This window comes from Bufo gargarizans, chromosome 1, assembly GCF_014858855.1.
Source record: "Bufo gargarizans isolate SCDJY-AF-19 chromosome 1, ASM1485885v1, whole genome shotgun sequence".
NCBI lineage: Eukaryota > Metazoa > Chordata > Amphibia > Anura > Bufonidae > Bufo > Bufo gargarizans.
This window is the reverse complement of record NC_058080.1, coordinates 393,175,946-393,189,734: the sequence shown is the minus strand read 5'-3', so window position 1 is coordinate 393,189,734 and position 13,789 is coordinate 393,175,946.

Below are 13,789 nucleotides of genomic sequence, written 5' to 3'. Positions count from 1 at the left end.
TGCTGGGCCTAAATATATGCCAATGGACTGTTGCAGTGGTGGCTGACGTGAAGCCTCATTCTCTGCTATGACATGCAGACTAATTCTCTGCTGACATGAAGCCAGATTGTCTGTTACGGGACCTCTCTCCTCTGCCTGTGTGTGTGCTGGGCCTAAATATATGCCAATGGACTGTTGCAGTGGTGGCTGACGTGAAGCCTCATTCTCTGCTATGACATGCAGACTAATTCTCTGCTGACATGAAGACAGATTCTCTGTTACGGGACCTCTCTCCTCTGCCTGGGTGCTGGGCCTAAATATATGCCAATGGACTGTTGCAGTGGTGGCTGACGTGAAGCCTCATTCTCTGCTATGACATGCAGACTAATTCTCTGCTGACATGAAGACAGATTCTCTGTTACGGGACCTCCCTCCTCTGCCTGGGTGCTGGGCCTAAATATATGCCAATGGACTGTTGCAGTGGTGGGTGACGTGAAGCCTCATTCTCTGCTATGACATGCAGACTGATTCTCTGCTGACATGAAGCCAGATTGTCTGTTACGGGACCTCCCTCCTCTGCCTGGGTGCTGGGCCTAAATATATGCCAATGGACTGTTGCAGTGGTGGCTGACGTGAAGCCTCATTCTCTGCTATGACATGCAGACTGATTCTCTGCTGACATGAAGCCAGATTCGTCTGTTACGGGACCTCTCTCCTCTGCCTGTGTGCTGGGCCTAAATATATGCCAATGGACTGTTGCAGTGGTGGCTGACGTGAAGCCTCATTCTCTGCTATGACATGCAGACTGATTCTCTGCTGACATGAAGCCAGATTGTCTGTTACGGGACCTCTCTCCTCTGCCTGTGTGCTAGGCCTAAATATATGCCAATGGACTGTTGCAGTGGTGGCTGACGTGAAGCCTCATTCTCTGCTATGACATGCAGACTGATTCTCTGCTGACATGAAGCCAGATCGTCTGTTACGGGACCTCTCTGCTCTGCCTGTGTGCTAGGCCTAAATATATGCCAATGGACTGTTGCAGTGGTGGGTGACGTGAAGCCTCATTCTCTGCTATGACATGCAGACTGATTCTCTGCTGTCATGAAGCCAGATTGTCTGTTACGGGACCTCTCTGCTCTGCCTGTGTGCTAGGCCTAAATATATGCCAATGGACTGTTGCAGTGGTGGGTGACGTGAAGCCTCATTCTCTGCTATGACATGCAGACTGATTCTCTGCTGACATGAAGCCAGATTGTCTGTTACGGGACCTCTCTCCTCTGCCTGTGTGCTAGGCCTAAATATATGCCAATGGACTGTTGCAGTGGTGGCTGACGTGAAGCCTCATTCTCTGCTATGACATGCAGACTAATTCTCTGCTGACATGAAGCCAGATTGTCTGTTACGGGACCTCTCTCCTCTGCCTGGGTGCTGGGCCTAAATTTATGACAATGGACTGTTGCAGTGGTGGCTGACGTGAAGCCTGATTCTCTGCTATGACATGCAGACTGATTCTCTGCTGACATGAAGCCAGATCCTCTGTTACGGGACCTCTCTCCTCTGCCTGTGTGTGTGCTGGGCCTAAATATATGCCAATGGACTGTTGCAGTGGTGGCTGACGTGAAGCCTCATTCTCTGCTATGACATGCAGACTGATTCTCTGCTGACATGAAGCCAGATTCTCTGTTACGGGACCTCTCTCCTCTGCCTGTGTGTGTGCTGGGCCTAAATATATGCCAATGGACTGTTGCAGTGGTGGCTGACGTGAAGCCTCATTCTCTGCTATGACATGCAGACTAATTCTCTGCTGACATGAAGACAGATTCTCTGTTACGGGACCTCCCTCCTCTGCCTGGGTGCTGGGCCTAAATATATGCCAATGGACTGTTGCAGTGGTGGCTGACGTGAAGCCTCATTCTCTGCTATGACATGCAGACTAATTCTCTGCTGACATGAAGACAGATTCTCTGTTACGGGACCTCTCTCCTCTGCCTGGGTGCCGGGGCCTAAATATCTGAGAATGGACTGTTCCAGTGGTGGGTGACGGGAAGCCAGATTCTCTGCTATGGAACCTCTCTCCAATTGATTTTGGTTAATTTTTATTTATTTAATTTTTATTTTAATTCATTTCCCTATCCACATTTGTTTGCAGGGGATTTACCTACATGTTGCTGCCTTTTGCAGCCCTCTAGCTCTTTCCTGGGCTGTTTTACAGCCTTTTTAGTGCCGAAAAGTTCGGGTCCCCATTGACTTCAATGGGGTTCGGGTTCGGGACGAAGTTCGGATCGGGTTCGGATCCCGAACCCGAACATTTCCGGGATGTTCGGCCGAACTTCTCGAACCCGAACATCCAGGTGTTCGCTCAACTCTAGTCATGATTTATGACAAAACTGACGAGAGTAATGAAGATGACAGTAATGCTGTTTTATAAATGTATAATACAAAAGCTTGACTTGTATTTCCCGGATATGATCCGGTGAAATACTGAATGTAATGAGGCAGCTGGGCTACTTAAGGAGCCTGATTGCGCATATGCGCAGTTCGCCCCTAAAGAAAGCGAGACAGCGAAACCCGGGTCGGGCAGGAACGAGACGTTGTAAAGTGGAATTAATATATGCCTTTGTTGAACAACTTTGTTGTGAGTAGATTAAAACCTTTTTATACCATCTGATAAAGGGTACTTCACTATTTTGCCTGTCCTTTGAACCTCACAGAGGCTATTGTGTTTGGAAGATCGGACCCTGTTAGAGTGACAGAGAAAAGGCGTGTGGAGCCCAACACTATTCATCACTGACCGGGGAACCTAATCTAGAGCAGCGCGGCTTCAACTCCCTTTTATTAACTGCATTGAGTGTGAATACCTACCACACTACCACGGAGCCTGCAGCAGCGCAAGTACTTGTCCTCACTGGGACACGGGACTGACTTTTATTGTACTGTTTTGAATTGCTTTGTAGGTTGTCAAGTCCTGCTACCAGTATGGACATTTTTGATTTTAGAGCGAACTTTAAGTGTGATTTCGATGCTTTCTGTGAGACTCCTGTTAAGAATGATAAGGGGTCTGATGATATAAGAACACTGTTTGTGAAACTGGAAAGGGAATTCATCAGGGAGATAAGGACCACCTGGGATATTGCCTCCCTGGAGAAACTCCTTACGGAAGGCAGAATACCAGAAGGTCTTAGATGGCAACTCCCTTTAATTACTGAGGAGGACGAGGATTTGGTTGGTTGGGAGAAAATACTAAATGAATGTGCATGGAAGGTTATGCAATATATTATTACTGTCCGGAAAAATAAGTTGAAAAAAATTCAGTAATGTTATTGATGAATTACAAGAAATACTTGAACCTGAGAAAGAAAATAATAGAGAGATCTATGAAAAATGTAGCAAACAGTGTCAGGAAGCGATACTTAAGTCCGAAAAGGAAATAAGGAATAAGAAATCCAAGAAGTATGTTAAAATTTGTAATGAGTATAAGATGGATATGATATATAAATGGAAGAATAAACGAAAGAATGTTGAGGAGACTATTTTAGGAACGGGAAGTGTGGATGATTTCAGTGTTAGTAATCCTAAAGAAGGATACTACACTGAGGGTTTAAGGAAAGCAGAGAATGGAGTTGGGAGACAAAGGGATTTTAAATATAATCAACATCATAATAACCATGTACCGCAGCGGAATTATGGGCAATTTAACAAGAATTATGAGTATACACATAATCCTAATAGAGAAAGCGCACATGTATTTGAACCCAGGTTTGAGAATGGGAATGACTACTCATACCAGCAGAACCACACATATCGACAAAACTATGGTGGGAATGGGGCTAGTAACTATGACTATAATTATAGAGGAGACCAATATAGAGGGAATTATGGACAAAATAATGGATACAGAGGATATCGGAATAAACAGCCTTACCAACAAATTTATCAGGGAGGAGGTTATAAGGGAAAACCAAAATGGAGATCACAAGAAAATTATAGGATGAATAACTATGAAGGAGGATATCAGGGAGATAGAAATTATGGTGATAACCAAAGAAGTGACATGAGTGTAAATAATAGATCTGATTATAAACAACAAAATGAGCAGAATTTTCCCCATCAGAGTATAAAAGGAGTTCAGAGGGAGGGAGAAATGAAAGACCTATTAATAAGGACACCACAAAAAAGAAGTCTAATAGAGGAGGACGGGGAAAGGAAAAAGGAAGGATGAGCCCAAAAACCAAAAGAATCAAGGAAACATAGGAATATTTAATTTAAGTGATCATATTCTAACGGAAGGGAGAAAAAAATGTTCTGAGTAGGGGCTTAAAATATGCCCCTAATCAGAAGATAAACAAATTTGAGGCATTTCTCGACATCCATAAATTTATTCGGAAGATAAATATGGCTAAATATTGGGTTAATAACCCTGCACCACAGAGTAGAAATCCTGTAGAACTATCAACACAAACCGAAGAAAAGAAGGGATTATACATACAAATATGAAAGGAAAATCTAAGTTTTTCCCAAAAAATCGGAATAATGAATGTGTGGAGGCCTTTAAGACAGGACTTGCTAAAAGAATTAGAAGAGATGGATACAAATAAAGTAAAACAGAACCTTAGCTATATAGAAAGGAAAGCTCTTAAAGATCTGGAAAAGAATTCCAACCTAATAATTAAACCGGCAGACAAAGGGGGGGGGGGGGTGGTCGTGATGAATAAAGAAAAATATGAGATAGAAATGGCAAGACTGGTATCGGATGTAACAACATATAGGAAATTGAAAAGTAATCCTACTCAAGACTATAAAATGATTCTTGATAACATTCTGTACGAGGGCTATAAAAAGGGGATATTAGATAAAAAAGAATATGAATATCTTACTGTTCCCTTCCCGGTGGTACCGGTGATATACCACTTGCCAAAGGTACATAAGAGCCTGATCGACCCCCCGGGAAGACCCATAATTTCGGGGCTTAACTCTTTGACATGCAGGGTTACTGAATATATAGATTTCCATCTGCAGGGATATGTGGTACAGAATCCCTCGCACCTGAAAGACACTGGTGCAGTATTGCAACTTGATTAAAGAACTAAATCCCCCTACCACCAATACTTGGATGGCCACAATTGATGTGGCATCCTTATACACCTGTCATCCCAAAGAATCTAGGGATGGAAGCTGTGGAAAACAGGATTAGAAAAGATGAGAAAATAGGGGAACTACAGGGAGCTTTTATTATGGAATGCCTCAGCTACTGCCTTGATCACAACTATTTCTGGTGTATTGATTCACACTACGTACAGTGTATTGGTACGGCGATGGGGGCGAAATTCGCCCCAAGTTTTGCTAACATCTTCATGGGAGCATGGGAAGGAGGCCACCATCCTTCCCACACTAGGAGCAGATACCCCAGGAGGAAGATTGACCTTCTGGAGGAGGTATATCGATGATTGTCTCCTAGTGTGGGAAGGAGAGAAAGAAGGCCTTGAGTCCTTCATTGGTCAACTAAATAGTAACCATTGGAATTTGAAATTTGTGGGGGAAATTAGTAACAGTTCAGTAAATTTCCTCGATTTATGCATACGGATAGAAGACGGCCAGTTCCTGACCAGTTCATACTTTAAGGAAACAGATGTTAACTCCTATATTGATGTGACTAGTTGCCATTACGGACCTTGGCTCAAGAATATCCCAAAGGGACAGTTCAAGAGGATGGCCCGTAATTGCACGAAAACGGAGGAATATAGAGCACAGAGTAATATACTAAAAAATAGGTTTGTCGAAAGGGGTTACAATGAGGCGGATCTGGACGTATGCATAAATATGGTGGAAAAAGAGAAAAAGGAAGAAGGTGATAATACAAAGAGAATAGTGAAGAAAAAGGAGAGTAAGGATTATAAGTTCTCATTTGTGACAAAGTATTGTTCCATGTCCGATAATATTAAAAAAATGGTAAAAAAGAACTGGGGGACACTTAAAAATGATCCTGTTTTAGGAAAGATCATACCCGAAAATCCTTCCTTCATTTTCAAAAGAGCGGCTAACATTAAAACCAAGCTTGTGCATAGCGCCATTCCACCTGCGAATATTAAAATAAATAGAGAGGGAGGAAAGTTCACTTGGTGTGGTTTCTGCGTAGGTTGCAGAAACCGGAACACAAAGGAACGCAAGAGAAATAGCAATAACATAATATCTAGCAAGAATGGAATGGAATTCCGTATCAGAGGGAATTGTTCATGTGAAAACGAGAATGTCATATACGTACTGGAGTGCCCATGTGGGCTCCAGTACGTGGGTAGGACGATAAGAAAGCTTAAGGTTCGAATACAAGAACATATACGAAATATTAAAAAAGGTCTTATCACTCATAGTGTATCAGCCCATTTCAAACTTGTACACGGGAAGAACCCTTGGGGTTTGAAATTTGCTGGAGTTGAGATAGTTAGACCACATTGGCGAGGAGGGGACTCACTGATACAAATAAATAAGAAAGAGGTCGAGTGGATCTATCAGTTGGGGACTCTGCAGCCAGGTGGATTAAATATCGAGTTTGACTTTGAAACCGTGCCTTTTGTGAAATACCTTACCTGGTGCGATATTCGACTCTTCCCCATCTCGCCTCTTGAGGACCTTCGGGTGACGTCAGGAGGTTGGACTGTCCTGGTAGGGTAGCGTCATGGAGTGACGTAGCTGGAGGTAACCGGGGAGGTGGGATTGGGCAGATCCGAATGACGCTCCAGGAGAGGGTGGGGCGATATGACGACCCATGATGACTGATAGATGAAGGGAGATGGTGGACAAAACCACGAGAAGGAAAATGTGTAACAAATTTTAGGAAATATGTTTAAAGTGCGGCTGTTAATGGGGATCGATGCATTAGATAAATGTAATAATGGATTATGATAGGCTGATTATAATGATATTGCAATATAAGAGAAGTGTGGTCATGATTTATGACAAAACTGACGAGAGTAATGAAGATGACAGTAATGCTGTTTATAAATGTATAATACAAAAGCTTGACTTGTATTTCCCGGATATGATCCGGTGAAATACTGAATGTAATGAGGCAGCTGGGCTACTTAAGGAGCCTGATTGCGCATATGCGCAGTTCGCCCCTGAGGAAGCGAGACAGCGAAACCCGGGTCGGGCAGGAACGAGACGTTGTAAAGTGGAATTAATATATGCCTTTGTTGAACAACTTTGTTGTGAGTAGATTAAAACCTTTTTATACCATCTGATAAAGGGTACTTCACTATTTTGCCTGTCCTTTGAACCTCACAGAGGCTATTGTGTTTGGAAGATCGGACCCTGTTAGAGTGACAGAGAAAAGGCGTGTGGAGCCCAACACTATTCATCACTGACCGGGGAACCTAATCTAGAGCAGCGCGGCTTCAACTCCCTTTTATTAACTGCATTGAGTGTGAATACCTACCACACTACCACGGAGCCTGCAGCAGCGCAAGTACTTGTCCTCACTGGGACACGGGACTGACTTTTATTGTACTGTTTTGAATAGCGTGAGCGAACCTGAGAAAATTGACATGAATCTGCTGCGTGGCAGATAATAGCGTGAGCGAACCTGAGAAAAGTGACATGAATCTGCTGCGTGGCAGACAATAGCGTGAGCGAACCTAAGAAAAAATGACATGAATCTGCTGCGTGGCAGACAATAGCGTGAGCGGACATGAGGAAAAGTGACGTGAATCTGCTGCGTGGCAGACAATAGCGTGAGCGAACCTGAGGAGAAAAGACATGAATCTGCTGCGTGGCAGACGATAGCGTGAGCGAACCTAAGGAAAAAGACATGAATCTGCTGCGTGGCAGACAATATTGTAAGCGAACCTGAGGAAAAAATGGCATGAATCTGCTGCGTGGCAGACGATAACGTGGATGAATTTTTAAGGAAGAAAAACATTGACATGACTCTGCTGGTAGATAATGGCGTGGAATAAAATATGCGGTGTGCTGTTTTGCTGAGGCCCCTGTTTGTGGGGAGGCCTCAGCTGTCAGGTTTGCAAGTTGAGCATTTTGAATGTACATTTTTGAGCATCCAGGAAGAACATTCATTTGGCCCCTGAACAAGTGCAGTATTTGTGAGCTGCACTGTCTGCGGGGTCCTGACTCTGCAGTGAGGACGATCAGAGGGAGGCCTCTGCAAATACTGCATTCCCACTTCCTGACATGTCTTCCTGCTGGTATCATGGGAACATCACTCGCTCCAAAGCAGAAGACCTGCTGTCACAGGCTGGCAAGGATGGCACTTTTCTGTGCGAGATAGTGAATCTGTGTGTCGGGCATATGCCCTCTGGTGGAGAGGGGGGGGGGCCGGCGTCAGTGCTGCCTGGAGACCAGCCGGTGCAGGAGGTGGGGCCAGGTGCGGACATGTGTGGTGAGTGGGAGGGCTAGGAACCGGTTTTGATGCTGCCTGACGATCAGCGAGAGGCGGCCAGGAAGCGACATGTGGGTGTGCGGGTATGAGAGAGCGCGGCGCCGAGGCTCCCAAACAGGGAGCAGCTCAAGGCGCCGCTTAGCTTACCGGGGGAGCGTGGTTCCAGGGGAGGTACTGTATCGAGCGGAGGCTAAGGGAGCAGCAGCGTGGGCAAACAGCAGCGGCACTGAATCCTCGATGCGCAGAGACGTCACGTGAAAGCGCGGCGTCTCTGATGGGAGCGTGAGGCGGCGCAAAATAGGCCTCCTCCGCCCCTCCCACAAACACAGGCTGAGCTTCAGCCTTAGTACTAGTAAATCCATACCGGTCACCCAGCGCCTAAATACTAGGCCTCAAATTTATATCCCGCTAAATCTGTCGTTACCGCTGTACTGTTGTGGCTGGGCAAGTTATTTAGTGTCCGTTAAAGCACATTTTTTGTTCAGGGTTGAAATACAATTCCCAATTTAGCAATTTCATAATTTAGTGGTTTCTGCTATATCAGAGCTATTTGAAATCTATCCCTAAAAGGGTATATAATATTCAAGGTGCACATAGGGTCATTCAGAATAACTTCACACACGCTACTGTGCATTTCCAAGTCTAATTCTGTCACTAAATCCATACCGGTCACCCACCGCCTAAATACTAGGCCTCAAATTCATATCCCGCTAAATCTGTCGTTACCGCTGTACTGTTGTGGCTGGGCAAGTTATTTAGTGTCCGTTAAAGCACATTTTTTGTTCAGGGTTGAAATACAATTCCCAATTTAGCAATTTCATAATTTAGTGGTTTCTGCTATATCAGAGCTATTTGAAATCTATCCCTAAAAGGGTATATAATATTCAAGGTGCACATAGGGTCATTCAGAATAACTTCACACACACGCTACTGTGCATTTCCAAGTCTAATTCTGTCACTAAATCCATACCGGTCACCCAGCGCCTAAATACTAGGCCTCAAATTTATATCCCGCTAAATCTGTCGTTACCGCTGTACTGTTGTGGATGGGCAAGTTATTTAGTGTCCGCCAAAGCACATTTTTTGTTCTGGGTTGAAATACAATTCCCAATTTAGCAATTTCATAATTTAGTGGTTTCTGCTATATCAGAGCTATTTGAAATCTATCCCTAAAAGGGTATATAATATTCAAGGTGCACATAGGGTCATTCAGAATAACTTCACACACACGCTACTGTGCATTTCCAAGTCTAATTCTGTCACTAAATCCATACCGGTCACCCAGCGCCTAAATACTAGGCCTCAAATTTATATCCCGCTACATCTGTCGTTACCGCTGTACTGTTGTGGCTGGGCAAGTTATTTAGTGTCCGTTCAAGCACATTTCTTGTTCTGGGTTGAAATACAATTCCCAATTTAGCAATTTCATAATTTAGTGGTTTCTGCTATATCAGAGCTATTTGAAATCTATCCCTAAAAGGGTATATAATATTCAAGGTGCACATAGGGTCATTCAGAATAACTTCACACACACGCTACTGTGCATTTCCAAGTCTAATTCTGTTAGTAAATCCATACCGGTCACCCAGCGCCTAAATACTAGGCCTCAAATGTATATCCCGCTACATCTGTCGTTACCGCTGTACTGTTGTGGCTGGGCAAGTTATTTAGTGTCCGTCAAAGCACATTTTTTGTTCTGGGTTGAAATACAATTGCCAATTTAGCAATTTCATAATTTAGTGGTTTCTGCTATATCAGAGCTATTTGAAATCTATCCCTAAAAGGGTATATAATATTCAAGGTGCACATAGGGTCATTCAGAATAACTTCACACACACGCTACTGTGCATTTCCAAGTCTAATTCTGTTAGTAAATCCATACCGGTCACCCAGCGCCTAAATACTAGGCCTCAAATTTATATCCCGCTACATCTGTCGTTACCGCTTTACTGTTGTGGCTGGGCAAGTTATTTAGTGTCCGTCAAAGCACATTTTTTGTTCTGGGTTGAAATACAATTCCCAATTTAGCAATTTCATAATTTAGTGGTTTCTGCTATATCAGAGCTATTTGAAATCTATCCCTAAAAGGGTATATAATATTCAAGGTGCACATAGGGTCATTCAGAATAACTTCACACACACGCTACTGTGCATTTCCAAGTCTAATTCTGTTAGTAAATCCATACCGGTCACCCAGCGCCTAAATACTAGGCCTCAAATTTATATCCCGCTACATCTGTCGTTACCGCTGTACTGTTGTGGCTGGGCAAGTTATTTAGTGTCCGTCAAAGCACATTTTTTGTTCTGGGTTGAAATACAATTCCCAATTTAGCAATTTCATAATTTAGTGGTTTCTGCTATATCAGAGCTATTTGAAATCTATCCCTAAAAGGGTATATAATATTCAAGGTGCACATAGGGTCATTCAGAATAACTTCACACACACGCTACTGTGCATTTCCAAGTCTAATTCTGTTAGTAAATCCATACCGGTCACCCAGCGCCTAAATACTAGGCCTCAAATTTATATCCCGCTAAATCTGTCGTTACCGCTGTCCTGTTGTGGATGGGCAAGTTATTTAGTGTCCGTCAAAGCACATTTTTTGTTCTGGGTTGAAATACAATTCCCAATTTAGCAATTTCATAATTTAGTGGTTTCTGCTATATCAGAGCTATTTGAAATCTATCCCTAAAAGGGTATATAATATTCAAGGTGCACATAGGGTCATTCAGAATAACTTCACACACACGCTACTGTGCATTTCCAAGTCTAATTCTGTTAGTAAATCCATACCGGTCACCCAGCGCCTAAATACTAGGCCTCAAATTTATATCCCGCTACATCTGTCGTTACCGCTGTACTGTTGTGGCTGGGCAAGTTATTTAGTGTCCGTCAAAGCACATTTTTTGTTCTGGGTTGAAATACAATTCCCAATTTAGCAATTTCATAATTTAGTGGTTTCTGCTATATCAGAGCTATTTGAAATCTATCCCTAAAAGGGTATATAATATTCAAGGTGCACATAGGGTCATTCAGAATAACTTCACACACACGCTACTGTGCATTTCCAAGTCTAATTCTGTCACTAAATCCATACCGGTCACCCAGCGCCTAAATACTAGGCCTCAAATTTATATCCCGCTGAATTTGAATACAATACATTGGGCCAAATAATATTTTTGTTGTTGTGGTGAACCATAACAATGAGGAAAACATCTAGTAAGGGACGCGGACGTGGACATGGTCGTGGTGGTGTTAGTGGACCCTCTGGTGCTGGGAGAGGACGTGGCCGTTCTGCCACATGCACACGTCCTAGTGTACCAACTACCTCAGGTCCCAGTAGCCGCCAGAATTTACAGCGATATATGGTGGGGCCCAATGCCGTTCTAAGGATGGTAAGGCCTGAGCAGGTACAGGCATTAGTCAATTGGGTGGCCGACAGTGGATCCAGCACGTTCACATTATCTCCCACCCAGTCTTCTGCAGAAAGCGCACAGATGGCGCCTGAAAACCAACCCCATCAGTCTGTCACATCACCCCCATGCATACCAGGGAAACTGTCTCAGCCTCAAGTTATGCAGCAGTCTCTTATGCTGTTTGAAGACTCCGCTGGCAGGGTTTCCCAAGGGCATCCACCTAGCCCTTCCCCAGCGGTGAAAGACATAGAATGCACTGACGCACAACCACTTATGTTTCCTGATGATGAGGACATGGGAATACCACCTCAGCATGTCTCTGATGATGACGAAACACAGGTGCCAACTGCTGCGTCTTTCTGCAGTGTGCAGACTGAACAGGAGGTCAGGGAATTAAGACTGGGTGGAAGACGATGCAGTGGACGATGAGGTCCTAGACCCCACATGGAATGAAGGTCGTGCCACAGACTTTCACAGTTCGGAGGAAGAGGCAGTGGTGAGACCGAGCCAACAGCGTAGCAAAAGAGGGAGCAGTGGGCAAAAGCAGAACACCCGCCGCCAAGAGACTCCGCCTGCTACTGACCGCCGCCATCTGGGACCGAGCACCCCAAAGGCAGCTTCAAGGAGTTCCCTGGCATGGCACTTCTTCAAACAATGTGCTGACGACAAGACCCGAGTGGTTTGCACGCTGTGCCATCAGAGCCTGAAGCGAGGCATTAACGTTCTGAACCTGAGCACAACCTGCATGACCAGGCACCTGCATGCAAAGCATGAACTGCAGTGGAGTAAACACCTTAAAACCAAGGAAGTCACTCAGGCTCCCCCTGCTACCTCTTCTGCTGCTGCCGCCTCGGCCTCTTCCTCTGCCTCTGGAGGAACGTTGGCACCTGCCGCCCAGCAAACAGGGGATGTACCACCAACACCACCACCACCTCCGTCACCAAGCGTCTCAACCATGTCACACGGCAGCGTTCAGCTCTTCATCTCACAAACATTTGAGAGAAAGCGTAAATTCCCACCTAGCCACCCTCGATCCCTGGCCCTGAATGCCAGCATTTCTCAACTACTGGCCTATGAAATGCTGTCATTTAGGCTGGTGGACACAGACAGCTTCAAACAGCTCATGTCGCTTGCTGTCCCACAGTATGTTGTTCCCAGCCGCCACTACTTCTCCAAGAGAGCCGTGCCTTCCCTGCACAACCAAGTATCCGATAAAATCAAGTGTGCACTGCGCAACGCCATCTGTAGCAAGGTCCACCTAACCACAGATACGTGGACCAGTAAGCACGGCCAGGGACGCTATATCTCCCTAACTGCACACTGGGTAAATGTAGTGGCAGCTGGGCCCCAGGCGGAGAGCTGTTTAGCGCACGTCCTTCCGCCGCCAAGGATCGCAGGGCAACATTCTTTGCCTCCTGTTGCCACCTCCTCCTTCTCGGCTTCCTCCTCCTCTTCTTCCACCTGCTCATCCAGTCAGCCACACACCTTCACCACCAACTTCAGCACAGCCCGGGGTAAACGTCAGCAGGCCATTCTGAAACTCATATGTTTGGGGGACAGGCCCCACACCGCACAGGAGTTGTGGCGGGGTATAGAACAACAGACCGACGAGTGGTTGCTGCCGGTGAGCCTCAAGCCCGGCCTGGTGGTGTGCGATAATGGGCGAAATCTCGTTCCAGCTCTGGGACTAGCCGGTTTGACGCACATCCCTTGCTTGGCGCATGTGCTGAATTTGGTGGTGCATAAGTTCATTCACAACTACCCCGACATGTCAGAGCTGCTGCATAAAGTGCGGGCCGTCTGTTCGCGCTTCCGGCGTTCACATCCTGCTGCTGCTCGCCTGTCTGCGCTACAGCGTAACTTCGGCCTTCCCGCTCACCGCCTCATATGCGACGTGCCCACCAGGTGGTACTCCACCTTGCACATGCTGGACAGACTGTGCGAGCAGCAGCAGGCCATAGTGGAGTTTCAGCTGCAGCACGCACGGGTCAGTCGCACTACAGAACA